Consider the following 16,982-nt stretch of genomic DNA (forward strand, 5'->3'; position numbering starts at 1 on the left):
ACTTTCTTAGACGCTGTGTTAGATATTGCATGTGGCATCAATCCAGTAACTGGATGTTCATCGCCAGCACACACACTACAAGTGCTGCTGAAATTTGTGATCCTTCCTCACATTTCACGGACAGTTAAAAGCTCTTTTCCTGAAATAGCCCCAGGCATTGCATGGTGGTCTTTCACTATGTTGACTCTGCTGGAAATGGGGGTGGGCTCTGGGCTGGCTGCATTACAGTGAGAAGCTATTCCACAATTATTTTCAGCAAAGCCAAACTTCACCATGGCAGGTCAATGTTGGATAAAGCTGAAGTGCTGCCATTAGGTTATGTGCCTTTTCACTGGTTTTGCTAATCCCCCTCTTGTTGTTTGTACTGTGTTTGATGCCTAGCTCTGGGAAGCCTTTCGGCATCCATGCACTCTACAAATTCTTATAACGTAACTAAAATCGTGGTAAAGTTTGCGTGATAACGGAACGTGTGGTAACTTAATGAAAGGTTCTGTCCCTGTTGTAAATGCACTTTCCCGCTCAGGGTTGTATGACAGAACCAAGCATGCAATTAGCAACGCAGGATTTACTACAACTGCATGTTTACCACACATGTCTTTACCACGCATGCCTTTACTACGCATGCCTTTACAACACATTTCGTTCTAAAGGCATGATTGGTAAAGGCATTTGGGTGGTAAAGATTACACCCCTGCCCTTAGACCCTAAAACCCAGCCCACGATCCAGAAAATGACTCCACCCCAGCCCTAAAAACACCAAGCCCTCCGCCCTGAGACCTGAAACTGACCACAGCCCTAAAAACAAACCCGCCCATACCTAAAAACACCTGAGCCCCCCGTCCTGAGCCCTAAAACCAGACCCCAGCCTTGAAAACTGCCCCGAACCCCCGCCCGATGCCCTAAAACCCAGACCCCAGCCAAAAAATGACCCTTACCACAGCCCTTCTAACACAGCCACGGACTAAACCTTCCTGTTCCTTCCATTCTCATGCCCATCCGCTCTGAATCTAGAGTGCTGACCGCCTTTACCATGCATATGAGTGGTAAAGGCATATGCGTGGTCTTGGAACGTGTGGATCCGTCTGCTGCTGTAAATACCGTTTCCCGCTCAGGGTTAGTATTCTGTAATCTCTTCTAAATATACGCATTTACTCATGACGCCTTGTATTTCTAGCTTAGATTTTAATTTAGCTCGCAGGACTCCGGGCAAATGGATGACATTACGGTTTTTATAAAGATTGTCAAGAATATGAATTTGTGTTCCTCTTAATGTCTAATCAAATTGTGCAATGTTGACAGTAAGGTTTGCGCACTCCAAGTGAATCAATAAAGTAAATTCATTTTTCAAACTGTTAATGAAAATATGAATGTGATTGTTCCAGGACTGTCTCTGGTGGATCATATTAAATTGGAAGTTATCTTCATGAGAAAACACCTCCTGCACAAATGTATGCAGATATAGAAAAGCCATTTTTCCATGCATATTGGCGATAATTCTAATGCAGAGGCAAATCAGTAATATCAAAACTCGTGTCAATTTTAGCTTCCAAATAATTTGCAATCCATATAAGTACAAGACATACCTGCCTCTTTTTTCCTGAATCATTTTCGATTGTTAATGGAGGAACTATCTTGTCCAGGAACTCATCAGAAACTTCATTCAACTCATGCCACCTCATCCTTGTCATCCAATGCAGATCACCCTACGTGTTCTGGGTCCTATGTGCATTCTTTTGGGAGCCAGCGCTAGCATCTATACCTCCTACTCAGTTAATGTAATGAGACTTCAGCTGCAAGTCTATGGAAATTCATTGCCAGATCGCTGCAATGGACCTTGGTTTATTCTCAATCCCCACAGAGAAAACGTTTAGTTGAATATCTGGGGTTAGCCATTATCTAGGATTTCAATCATGTCAGCATGTGGCCAATTACATAGAAATTACTGTGTGAAAATAATTTACCACTAAAAAGTGCTATTGCTTGCCTGTTTGCAGGATCAGGTGTTTTCATTTCAATAAAATGGTCCCATAAATAACAACGTTTACAGCTATTCCAACACTTACCCATTTATTTTTAATGATGATTACTTTTATAAAACTCACAGGCAATTTTGGCTTTTAACTGGAAATGCGAGCATCTAAATAAGGGATGGACAGAAACAAGACAATAACTTACGCTCTTTTCAATGGTATTTTGAATGACGATGCAGAATAGGGTAAGAATATTACTAATCATTGCATGGATGCATTTGCTCCTAAGCATTTTTATATTTAAATATCCATTTAAATCAGGAATTTACCTTCATATTTGGTGTTAGGAAATGATATTACAATGTCTCTATAAACAATTTAGGACACTCCTTGAATCATGAAATATTTTCTGCTGCACTACATATTTTCAGAATTATTTAACTAAAACTGAGCTAAACTGTGGTCCAGAATACACGTTTTGTTTCTTTTGAAGTGTAAACTCTAACATGTGGGAAAAAATGGGATTATGTCAGGAACATTTGAGAACCCGAGACTCTGTGAATGTATGCTCATTTTACATATAAACGTAGAAGGATTATATGTCACGATAGCGTTAAAAAAAGTTGTGTAACAAAAATATTGTTTCCTAAATGTTGTTTACAAAACTATGCCTCCACTGGGCAGCAGCGGGGCGTCCATTGGGGCGTAGGGGCGTAGCCCCACTAAGCCACATTGCCGCACCGTCGACAAGCACAGCAGCACACCAAAAATAATACTTGCACACATTGGATGGGAAATTAAATACCCGCAGCGCAGCGCTTCCCGCCGGGAATCCGGGACACACCCGTTGAATCCGGAGTGCGCAGGGAGGGGGTGGGGCTGGCTGGTCTGCTGCAGTTTGAGTGACAGTCCACACTCAGCTGCAGCAGGCCAGCAGCAGTACTGCGCATGTGGAATTTTGGGCTGCACCTTGCCCGAGCATGCGCGTTATTAGGCTCACTAAAGTTCCCCTTAGAGAGGGACGGTGGGGGTGCTGATTCTTACAGCAGCCGGATGCAGCCACCGGGGTTACAAAGGGCGAGTAGTCAGGTTGCCCCCCTAGCCGGATTGGCTGGTCCACCGCAGAAGGGGCAGGCAATCCATTATTGGATGCCGCAGGTGGTGGCACACTGCCTCAGCCTATGGCCAATCACGCTGTGTGTGTAACTTCATGAGAAGGCATGCAGTGATTGGCCACACAGGAGGACGAGCACGCTGCTGGTGTGACATTCCTTCCTAATCTAGGCTCGCCTCCCTCGTCGTGCGCAGGCAGCAGCAGTTAGCAGACCTCCCGCCTCAGTCATGTCATGAGTTGTTGTCATGGCCCACGACCTTGTGGTCAGGCCTGGTCCTCGTGTGATTAAAAAAGACAAAAGGTACGATCTAGCGTTAGTAGCGGTCCGCGGATTCATGAAGTAGCCAAGCTTGAGCTTCAGGAATGTGTGTTAGGAGTAGATGGAGTTGGAGTTCTTTAGGCAGTTGATCTTGGGTTGTTACTTGTTGTAACCGTAAGATTAAGAAAATGCGGCTCCAGGAAATTCCATGCCCAGCCAAACATCTCAGCCGTGTGAGGTGTGCATGTGGTCTACTCTGGTGGCAGGGAAAGATTTGCTGCAGGTTTGATTGACGTCGTCTGGTCGAGTGTGTCAAAGATGAGTCTGCTCTTTTGCAAAATAAATTTCCTGCGGAGCTAGTTTCCTGCCATAGCAGACAACCCGCTAAGCACAGGCTGAAAGAACCATTTACAGTCAGTTAGCATGCCTATATAGTCTAACAAAACTCTGCTGACTTTCGTCTGTATTTTGAAGGTAAAAAGCCTCCTCTGAACAAAGGGCTGCAGGGGTTTGTGTTATGCCTCTGCAAAGCAGCAGGTAATCATTTTATGTCGCTAGATCAATGCATGGATAATAAGCATCACAATTTTTGCTAATATATTTCAGAACTTTTTTTGTAATAAAAAACCCCATTCTTTTTGGTGTTCATGTTGGTGCTGTGTATCAAGTCTTGCAGGAGTGTTACTGTCTTCGCCATCCTAAATTGGAAATTCGACGATTCGCTTGCCTCTTCTTTAGTTGTATTTATATACGCCTTATTTGTGCTTTGATAATGGTTTTTTAAATAATTTCATTGAACCGCTTCTATAAGATGTTATCCCGTGGGTCACTTATTATGCTCTACTTTCCTTCTGCATACGCTGATTAGCAAGGATTCCCGCCATGTCCGTAATTTAACACTAGTTCAGATCATGGAGCCATTACCTGGCCTGTCATGCGAGAACTCGAAGCACGTGCCACCTGAGGCATAATAATCCCAAAGAGGTGCTACTACCCCCGTTTCAATTGGCACAAAACTCGGAAGATATTGGTGCGCTGCTTTACACACCAGCACCAGTTCCTTACATTGCTGACGAATGCAGGCAATGGCAGGCAGCTTTAAGTCGCAGGCGGCTATGCTGGAATTGGAATGGATTACATAGGATGTGGCGGCAGTTTGCTCCATGATTTGTTCTGGCGCCCACTACTATCATTTGGACTGGTGCCTGCGGGAAGGAAAGGGAATTGGAAAATAAACGCCTTTGCAGAAGGTATCTACTGAAATTCCCCAGAGGGATTTGTTGTCTGCTTGGTGCCAATACATTTGAGGAAGATGTGGGGCTATTCATGAGCATATATGCCAGGCAGTTAAGAGACGCACTTATATATTTGAGGTGTGAAATGTAGTGACTTTTCAAGCATTGATTTTGGGTATATATTGTAGTGTCTTTCTGTAACATGGAGGCTGTAGTCGAGAAAACTGGAAGGCAGTACACTCATGTCAAGGTGATTCAAGGGGGTTTCTGACCTTCAAACTTGGTGTCAAGAGTTGTCAAATTTTCGGAAAGCAGAAACTGTTTCATCACTTCTTGTGATATTTATAAACCACATCAATTTCAGGGAATTTTGGACACCATTATCATGAAACCTCTAAACATTTGCCCTTTCCTTTTCCTTGCAGTGATAGTGAAAAGTATTAGCGAGGGAACGATTGATTGATTTTAATTTCTCAGTCAAAGCCGAAGGGAACAAGAGTGCATGTTTTCCCTAGACATTAAGCTTTTCATTTAGAGGTTTACTTTTGAGTAATCAGGAAACTGCAGTGACATTGTAGTTCCATAGAAGTAATCTGCAGAAACGACGTTTCACTGATCTTTGCGTTTTTCCACATTAATAAGTATGCAGTTTACATCCACATTTTGCTGGTTCTAATGGGCCTATATTTAATGTGTTATTATGTGGTATAGGGGCCTCCCTATTATGCTTCTTTCCTCCCTCTCTGCGCTCCGTATTACACTCTCTCATGACCGTTTGCTTCTCCCCTGCCCGCTCTCATTGCTCGCTCCCACTTTTACTTTTCTTCCTCTACTATACATTGCTCTTTTTCCCTACTGGTTTACTTGCCTCCTCCCGGTGCACTCTGTGTTGCATCCCCCCACTCTCGCCTCCCATGTTGCTCGCTACCCTACCTGTGCCTTTCTGTTGCTTCTCCCAACTCCGCCTTGATTGCGCCCTGCCCTCTGAGTTACTTCCACCACCTCCTCCACGTTCCATGTTTCTCTCACAGTCTCTCCCCATTAGATTGCTTCCATTGCCGCACCTTCCCGTGTTCGTTCTCCCCACCCACGACTCCCATTACGTTTCCCTCGCGCCCTCCTGATGCCTTCCCTACCTCCAGCCACTACGATTGTGCCACACCCCTCCTATTACTTTCACCCCCCCCCATGCTACATGTTACTCTCGCCTTTCTCTCAGTTAGGGTGCTTCTCTCCCGCGCCCTCTGTGTTGCTTCCTTTCCTCCGTGCCTCCCATTACGCTGATCATACAATTGTGGAAATTGTGTTGCGTTTTATTTTGCCATGTTTTTATTCATGTATGGTGGGACTCTGAGGCGCATGCCAGTTTTGAGTGGCGGTTCCTTTGTTGAATGCATTTGTTAATTTTTTCCTGATGAAAAGTGTTTGTATTCTAGGTATGCTTAGTGAGTGATTCAAAGCAGCTTGTAACCAATAGGTACCCAATATAAGACAGGGGAGATGTGGGTGTGTGACTTGGCAGACACATAACGTCACAGACTGTTGTGTTGTGTAAATCAAGTCTCCTGTTCAACGATCACATACAGGAATTTTGGGGGTATATCACAACTGGTATGAATGAGCCAGGAACAGGCCGTCTGGACATTCGGGGTTACTGATTTAGTTTTAGGCAATGGCATTTGAGTAGCTAACATGAAGAAATCACCATGGCTACCTCAGGGATTCAAATGGAAAGTTTTTGGGCTGTTTCCTGTTATACAGTACAGAGGTGAACTCAGTGTGAATTCCATGAAGGGGTTGAGATGGCGTGGGCTAGGGAGAAGCAGTAGCTTAATTTAAATTTTCATGTCAGCAATTTTCTACGCCTTGCCGTCTTCTGGGTTACTGTGTTACACGCACCCAGTTCCTGGAAGCCTGGCATCAGCCTCACATCCTGTCCTTTCGGAACCTAAATACACTTAAACACTATTATGTTAATGTTAAAGCACTTTAATCTGACTAAAGAGCACACAATGGCTGCCACAGTGCCACCATATTTTTGTGGACCCCGCTGCTTCCATCTTTCCCTTAGCCTGTAAGACTACACTGCTTCAGAGTTGGCCTTGCTACAATATTTATGGTTTTGAGGTTTTGCTGGTGGGATGTGCTCACTTTTGGGGTACATCTAAGATGTAAACAAAGACGGACTGTAAAAACTGGCTGCAAGTACTTAGGCCTCAAACAGCCAGACAGCAAGCTCCCTGCAGGAACACAATCTGCATGAGTGTGTGTGTTTGTGTGTGTGAGTGCGTGGGTTTGTGTTACTATCCTTGTGGGGACTTGGGTGTGATAACACACTCACGCTGTGGGGACTTGATTGCACTGTGGGGACCTGAACCCAGGTCCCCACAAGGTAATGTCCTTTAAATGATAAAAAATGGCTTCAGGAAAATCTGTGTCAATTTTTACAACTTTTAAAAAATTGTCTTGTGGGGACCTGTGTTTCATAAAGTGTGTTTAAATTTTTGCTCGCTCTGCCCCCGTAGACAGGAGGCGGTACTGCAGTCTTAAACACACTTTGCATTTAAACACACTTTGTTCACCAGGAATACAAGTAAGCAGCAGAAAGCACAGATATTTCAAAGGAAAAGCTGCAAAACTCGGGGTTAAAAAATATTTTTCATGCAAAGTAACATTTTCCCCATTTAATAAAGTAAAACTTTATTTCCATGAAAATTTTGAATTCAGACTATTTTAGTTTAAAAATTGTTAAACATTGTTACAATCAATTTGGATACGATTTGAATCCCAGATTACATCGTGGTGTGTGGAATGTGGTGTGTGGAATGTGGTGTGTGGAACCACTCCAGATTCCACACACACACTCCACATTCCACACACTCCACATTCCACACACATTCCACACACATTCCACACACATTCCACACACCACATTCCACACACATTCCACACACATTCCACACACATTCCACACCACATTCCACACACCACATTCCACACACATTCCACACACATTCCACACACATTCTACACACATTCCACACACCACATTCCAAACACATTCCACACACCACATTCCACATTCCACACATCATATTCCACACACCACACACCAAACACCACATTCCACACACCACATTCCACACACCATGTTCCACACTCCACATTCCACACATTCCACACACCACATTCCACATTCTACACACCACACATTCCACACACCACATTCCACAAACATTCCACACACCACATTCCACACACCACATACATTCCACATTCCACACACATTCCACACACCACATTCCACACACATTCCACACACATTCCACACACATTCCACACACCACATTCCTCACACATTCCACACACCACACATCACACACACCACATTCCACACACCACATTCCACCCACATTCAACACACCACATTCCACACACATGCCACACACCACATTCCACACACATTCCACACACCACATTCCACACACATTCCACACACACCACACACACCACATTCCACGCACCACATTCAACACACACCACATTTCACACATTCCACACACCACATTCCACACACAACATTCCACACATATTCCACACACCACATTCCACACACATTCCACACACATTCCACACACCACATTCCACACCACATTCCACACCACATTCCACACACATTCCACACCACATTCCACACCACATTTCACACCACATTCCACACACATTCCACACACATTCCACACACCAAATTCCACACACCACATTCCGCACACACTCCACATTCCACATTCCACACACCACATTCCACACACCACATTCCACACCACATTCCACACCACATTCCACACCACATTCCACACACATTCCACACACCACATTCCACACACCACATTCCACACACCACATTCCACACACATTCCACACACCACATTCCACACACCACATTCCACACACATTCAACACACCACATCCCACACACATTCCACACACATTCCACATTCCACACACATTCCACATTCCACACACATTACACACACACACCACACACACCACATTACACACACCACATTCCACACACATTCCACACACATTCCACACGCCACATTCCACACACATTCCACAGACATTCCACATTCCACACACATTCCACATTACACACACATTCCACACACACCACATACACCACATTCCACACACCACATTCCACACACATTCCACACACCACATTCCACACACACCACATTCCACACACATCCCACACACATTCCACACACACCACATTCCACACACATTCCACACACATTCCACACACACCACATTCCACACATATTCCACACACATTCTACACAAATTCCACACCACATTCCACATACATTTCCACACACCACATTCCACACACCACATTCCACACACCACATTCCACACACATTCCACACACATTCCACACAAATTCCACACACATTCCACACCACATTCCACATACATTTCACACACCACATTCCACACACCACATACCACACACCACGTTCCACACACCCTATTCCACACACATTCCACACACATTCCACACATATTCCACATTCCACACACCACATTCCACACACCACATTCCACACACCACACACATTCCACACGCAACACACCACACACACTACATTCCACACACCACATTCCACACACATTCCACACACCACATTCCACACACACCACATTCCACACACATTCCACACACATTCCACACACCACATTCCACACACATTCCACACACATTCCACACACATTCCACACACACATTCCACACACCACATTCCACACACATTCCACATTCCACACACATTCCACATTCCACACACATTCCACACACCACATTCCTCACACATTCCACACACCACATTCCACACACACACCACACACACCACATTATACACACCACATTCCACACACCACATTCCACCCACATTCCACACACCACATTCTACACACATTCCACATTCCACATTCCACATTCCACATTCCACACGCATTCCACACACAACATTCCACACACATTCCACGCACATTCCACACACCACATTCCACACACCCCACACACCACATTACACACACCACATTCCAAACACCACAATCCACACACATTCCATACACCACATTCCACATACATTCCACACACCACACACATTCAACACACAACACACTACACACACCACATTCCACACACACCACATTACACACACCACATTCCACACACCACATTCCACCCACATTCCACACACCACATTCCACACACCACATTCCACACACCACATTCCACACACATTCCACATGCCACATTCCACACACATTCCAAACACATTCTACACACCACATTCCACACACATTCCACACACATTCCACACACATTCCACACACAACATTCCACACACATTCCACACACCACATTCCACACACCACATTCCACACACATTTCACACACACATACCACATTCCACACACACCACATTCCACTCACATTCCACACACATTCCACACATATTACACACACATTACACACACATTCCACACACCACATTCCACACACATTCCACACACCACATTCCACACACATTCCACACACATTCCACACACATTCCACACACATTCCACACACATTCCACACATCACATTCCTCACACCACATTCCACACACACACCACATCCCACACACATTCCACACACATTCCACACACATTCCACACACACCACATTCCACACACACCACATTCCACACACATTCCACACACCACATTCCACACACACCACATTCCACACACATTCCACACACATTCCACACACCACATTCCTCACACATTCCACACACATTCCACTCATCACACACCACACACACCACATTCCACACACCACACACCACACACACCACATTCCACACACACACCACATTCCACACACACCACATTCCACACACACCACATTCAACACACCACATTCCGCACACATTCCACACACCACATTCCACCCACATTCCACACACCACATTCCACACACATTCCACACACCACATTCCACACGCATTCCACACACCACATTCCACACACAACATTCCACACACATTCCACACACCACATTCCACACACATTCCTAAAACATTCAACACACCACATTCCACACACATTCCACACACCACATTCCACACACAGTCCACACACCACATTCCACACACAACATTCCACACACATTCTCAAAACATTCAACACACCACATTCCACACACATTCCACACACCACATTCCACACCCATTGCACACACATTCCACACCACATTCCACACACATTCCACACACATTCCACACACATTCCACACACCACATTCCACACACATTCCACACACCACATTCCACACACCAAATTCCACACACATTCCACACACATTCCACACACACACCACATTCCACACACATTCCACACACACCACATACCACATTCCACACACCACATTCCACACACCACATTCCACACACCACATTCCAAACACATTCCACACACATTCCACACACCACATTCCACACACCACATTCCACACACCACATTCCACACACATTCCACACACACCACATTCCACATACATTTACACACACCACATTCCACACACCACATTCCACACACCACATTCCACACACATTCCACACACATTCCACACACATTCCACACAAATTCCACACACATTCCACACCACATTCCACATACATTTCACACACCACATTCCACACACCACATTCCACACACCACGTTCCACACACCCTATTCCACACACATTCCACACACATTCCACACATATTCCACATTCCACACACCACATTCCACACACATTCCACACACCACATTCCACACACCACACACATTCCACACGCAACACACCACACACACTACATTCCACACACCACATTCCACACACATTCCACACACCACATTCCACACACACCACATTCCACACACATTCCACACACATTCCACACACCACATTCCACACACATTCCACACACATTCCACACACATTCCACACACATTCCACACACACATTCCACACACCACATTCCACACACATTCTACATTCCACACACATTCCACATTCCACACACATTCCACACACCACATTCCTCACACATTCCACACACCACATTCCACACACACACCACACACACCACATTATACACACCACATTCCACACACCACATTCCACCCACATGCCACACACCACATTCTACACACATTCCACATTCCACATTCCACACACATTCCACACACATTCCACACACATTCCACACACACATTCCACACACCACATTCCACACACATTCCACATTCCACACACATTCCACATTCCACACACATTCCACACAGCACATTCCTCACACATTCCACACACCACATTCCACACACACACCACACACACCACATTATACACACCACATTCCACACACCACATTTCACCCACATGCCACACACCACATTCTACACACATTCCACATTCCACATTCCACACGCCTTCCACACACAACATTCCACACACATTCCACACACATTCCACACACCACATTCCACACACCCCACACACCACATTACACACACCACATTCCACACACCACAATCCACACACATTCCATACACCACATTCCACATACATTCCACACACCACACACATTCAACACACAACACACTACACACACCACATTCCACACACACCACATTACACACACCACATTCCACACACCACATTCCACCCACATTCCACACACCACATTCCACACACCACATTCCACACACCACATTCCACACACCACATTCCACACACATTCCACACGCCACATTCCACACACATTCCAAACACATTCAACACACCACATTCCACACACATTCCACACACATTCCACACACATTCCACACACAACATTCCACACACATTCCACACACCACATTCCACACACCACATTCCACACACATTTCACACACACACACCACATTCCACACACACCACATTCCACTCACATTCCACACACATTCCACACATATTACACACACATTACACACACATTCCACACACCACATTCCACACACATTCCACACACATTCCACATTCCCCACACATTCCACACACATTCCACACACATTCCACACATCACATTCCTCACACCACATTCCACACACACACCACATCCCACACACATTCCACACACATTCCACACACATTCCACACACACCACATTCCACACACACCACATTCCACACACATTCCACACACCACATTCCACACACACCACATTCCACACACATTCCACACACATTCCACACACCACATTCCTCACACATTCCACACACATTCCACACATCACACACCACACACACCACATTCCACACACCACACACCACACACACCACATTCCACACACACCACATTCCAAACACACCACATTCCACACACCACATTCCGCACACATTCCACACACCACATTCCACCCACATTCCACACACCACATTCCACACACATTCCACACACCACATTCCACACACATTCTACACACCACATTCCACACACAACATTCCACACACATTCCACACACCACATTCCACACACATTCCCAAAACATTCAACACACCACATTCCACACACATTCCACACACCACATTCCACACACAGTCCACACACCACATTCCACACACAACATTCCACACACATTCCCAAAACATTCAACACACCACATTCCACACACATTCCACACACCACATTCCACACCCATTGCACACACATTCCACACCACATTCCACACACATTCCACACACATTCCACACACATTCCACACACCACATTCCACACACATTCCACACACCACATTCCACACACCAAATTCCACACACATTCCACACACACACCACATTCCACACACATTCCACACACCATATTCCACACACCACATTCCACACACCACATTCCACACACATTCCACACGCCACACACATTCCAAATTCCACACACATTCCACACACATTCCACACACATTCCACACACCACATTCCTCACACCACATTCCTCACACATTCCACACACACCACATTCCACACACATTCTACACACCACATTCCTCACACATTCCACACACATTCCACACATCACACGCCACACACACCACATTCCACACACCACACACACCACATTCCACACACACACCACACACACCACATTCCACATACACCACATTCCACACACACCACATTCCACACACCACATTCCGCACACCACATTCCACCCACATTCCACACACCACATTCCACACACCACACACCACACACCACATTCCACATTCCTCACACATTCCACACACCACATTCCACACACATTCCACACACATTCCACACACATTCCACACACATTCCATACACCACATTCCACACACCACATTCCACACACCACATTCCACACACCACATTCCACACACATTCCACACACCACACACCACATTCCACATACCACACACCACATTGCACACACATTCCACACACATTCCACACCACATTCCACACACATTCCACACACATTCCACACACATTCCACACACCACATTCCACACACATTCCACACACCACATTCCACACACCAAATTCCACACACATTCCACACACATTCCACACACACACCACATTCCACACACATTACACACACACCACACACCACATTCCACACACCACATTCCACACACCACATTCCACACACACCACATTCCACAAACCACATTCCACACACATTCCACACACATTCCCACACACCACATTCCACACACCACATTCCACACACACCACATTCCACACACATTCCACACACATTCCACACACACCACATTCCACACACATTCCACACACCATATTCCACACACCACATTCCACACACCACATTCCACACACATTCCACACGCCACACACATTCCAAATTCCACACACATTCCACACACATTCCACACACATTCCACACACCACATTCCTCACACCACATTCCTCACACATTCCACACACACCACATTCCACACACATTCCACACACATTCCACACACCACATTCCTCACACATTCCACACACATTCCACACATCACACACCACACACACCACATTCCACACACCACACACACCACATTCCACACACACACCACACACACCACACACACACCACATTCCACACACACACCACACACACCACATTCCACACTCACCACATTCCACACACACCACATTCCACACACCACATTCCGCCACCACATTCCACCACATTCCACACCCATTCACACACATTCCACACCACATTTCCACACACATTCCACACACATTCCACACACATTCCACACACACATTCCACACATTCCACACACCACATTCCACACACCAAATTCCCACACACATTCCTCACACATTCCAAACACACACCACATTCCACACACCATTCCACACACACCACACACCACATTCCACACACCACATTCCACACACCACATTCCACACACACCACATTCCACCACATTCCACACACAATCCACACACATTCCACACACCACCTTCCACACACCACATTCCACACACATTCCACACACACCTCCACACACCACCATTCCACACACATTCCACACACCATATTCCACACACCACATTCCACACACCACCATTCCACACACATTCCACACGCCACACACATTCCAAATTCCACACACATTCCACACACATTCCACACACCACATTCCTCACACCACATTCCTCACACATTCCACACACACCACAAGTCCACACACATTCCACACACATTCCACACACATTCCACACACCACATTCCTCACACATTCCACACACATTCCACACATCACACACCACACACACCACATTACACAAACCACACACACCACATTCCCACACACACACCACACATACCACATTCCACACACCACACACACCACATTCACACACACACCACACACACCACATTCCACACACACCACATTCCACACACACCACATTCCACACACCACATTCCGCACACCACATTCCACCCACATTCCCACACACCACATTCCACACACCACACACCACACACCACACACCACATCCACATTCCACACACATTCCACACACCACATTCCACACACATTCCACACACAACATTCCACACACATTCCACACACATTCCATACACCACATTCCACACACCACATTCCACACACCACATTCCACACACATTCACACACCACATTCCACACACATTCACACACCACACACCACATTCCACATACCACACACCACATTCCACACACATCCACACACATTCCACACACCACATTCCACACACCAAATTCCACACACATTCCACACACACACCACATTCCACACACATTCCACACACACCACACACCACATTCCACACACCACATTCCACACACCCACATTCCCACCACATTCCACACATATTCCACACACCACATTCCACACACCACATTCCACACACCACATTCCAAACACATTCCACACACACCACATTCCACACACATTCCACACACCATATTCCACACACCACATTCCACACACCACATTCACACACATTCCACACGCCAAACACATTCCAAATTCCACACACATTCCACACACATTCCACACACATTCCACACACCACATTCCTCACACCACATTCCTCACACATTCCACACACACCACATTCCACACACATTCTACACACCACATTCCTCACACATTCCACACACATTCCACACATCACACGCCACACACACCACATTCCACACACACACACACATTCACACACACACCACACACACCACATTCCACATACACCACATTCCACACACACCACATTCCACACACCACATTCCGCACACCACATTCCACCCCACATTCCACACACCACATTCCTCACACCACACACCACACACCACATTCCACATTCCTCACACATTCCACACACCACATTCCACACACATTCCACACACATTCCACACACATTCCACACACATTCCACACACATTCCATACACCACATTCCACACACCACATTCCACACACACACATTCCACACACCACATTCCACACACATTCCACACACCACACACCACATTCCACATACCACACACCACATTGCACACACATTCCACACACATTCCACACCACATTCCACACACATTCCCACACACATTCCACACACATTCCACACACCACATTCCACACACATTCCACACACACATTCCACACACCAAATTCCACACACATTCCACACACATTCCAAACACACACACATTCCACACACATTCCACACACACCACACACCACATTCCCACACACCACATTCCACACACCACATTCCACACACACCACA

This window comes from Lissotriton helveticus, chromosome 9, assembly GCF_964261635.1.
Source record: "Lissotriton helveticus chromosome 9, aLisHel1.1, whole genome shotgun sequence".
NCBI classification, from domain to species: Eukaryota; Metazoa; Chordata; class Amphibia; order Caudata; family Salamandridae; genus Lissotriton; species Lissotriton helveticus.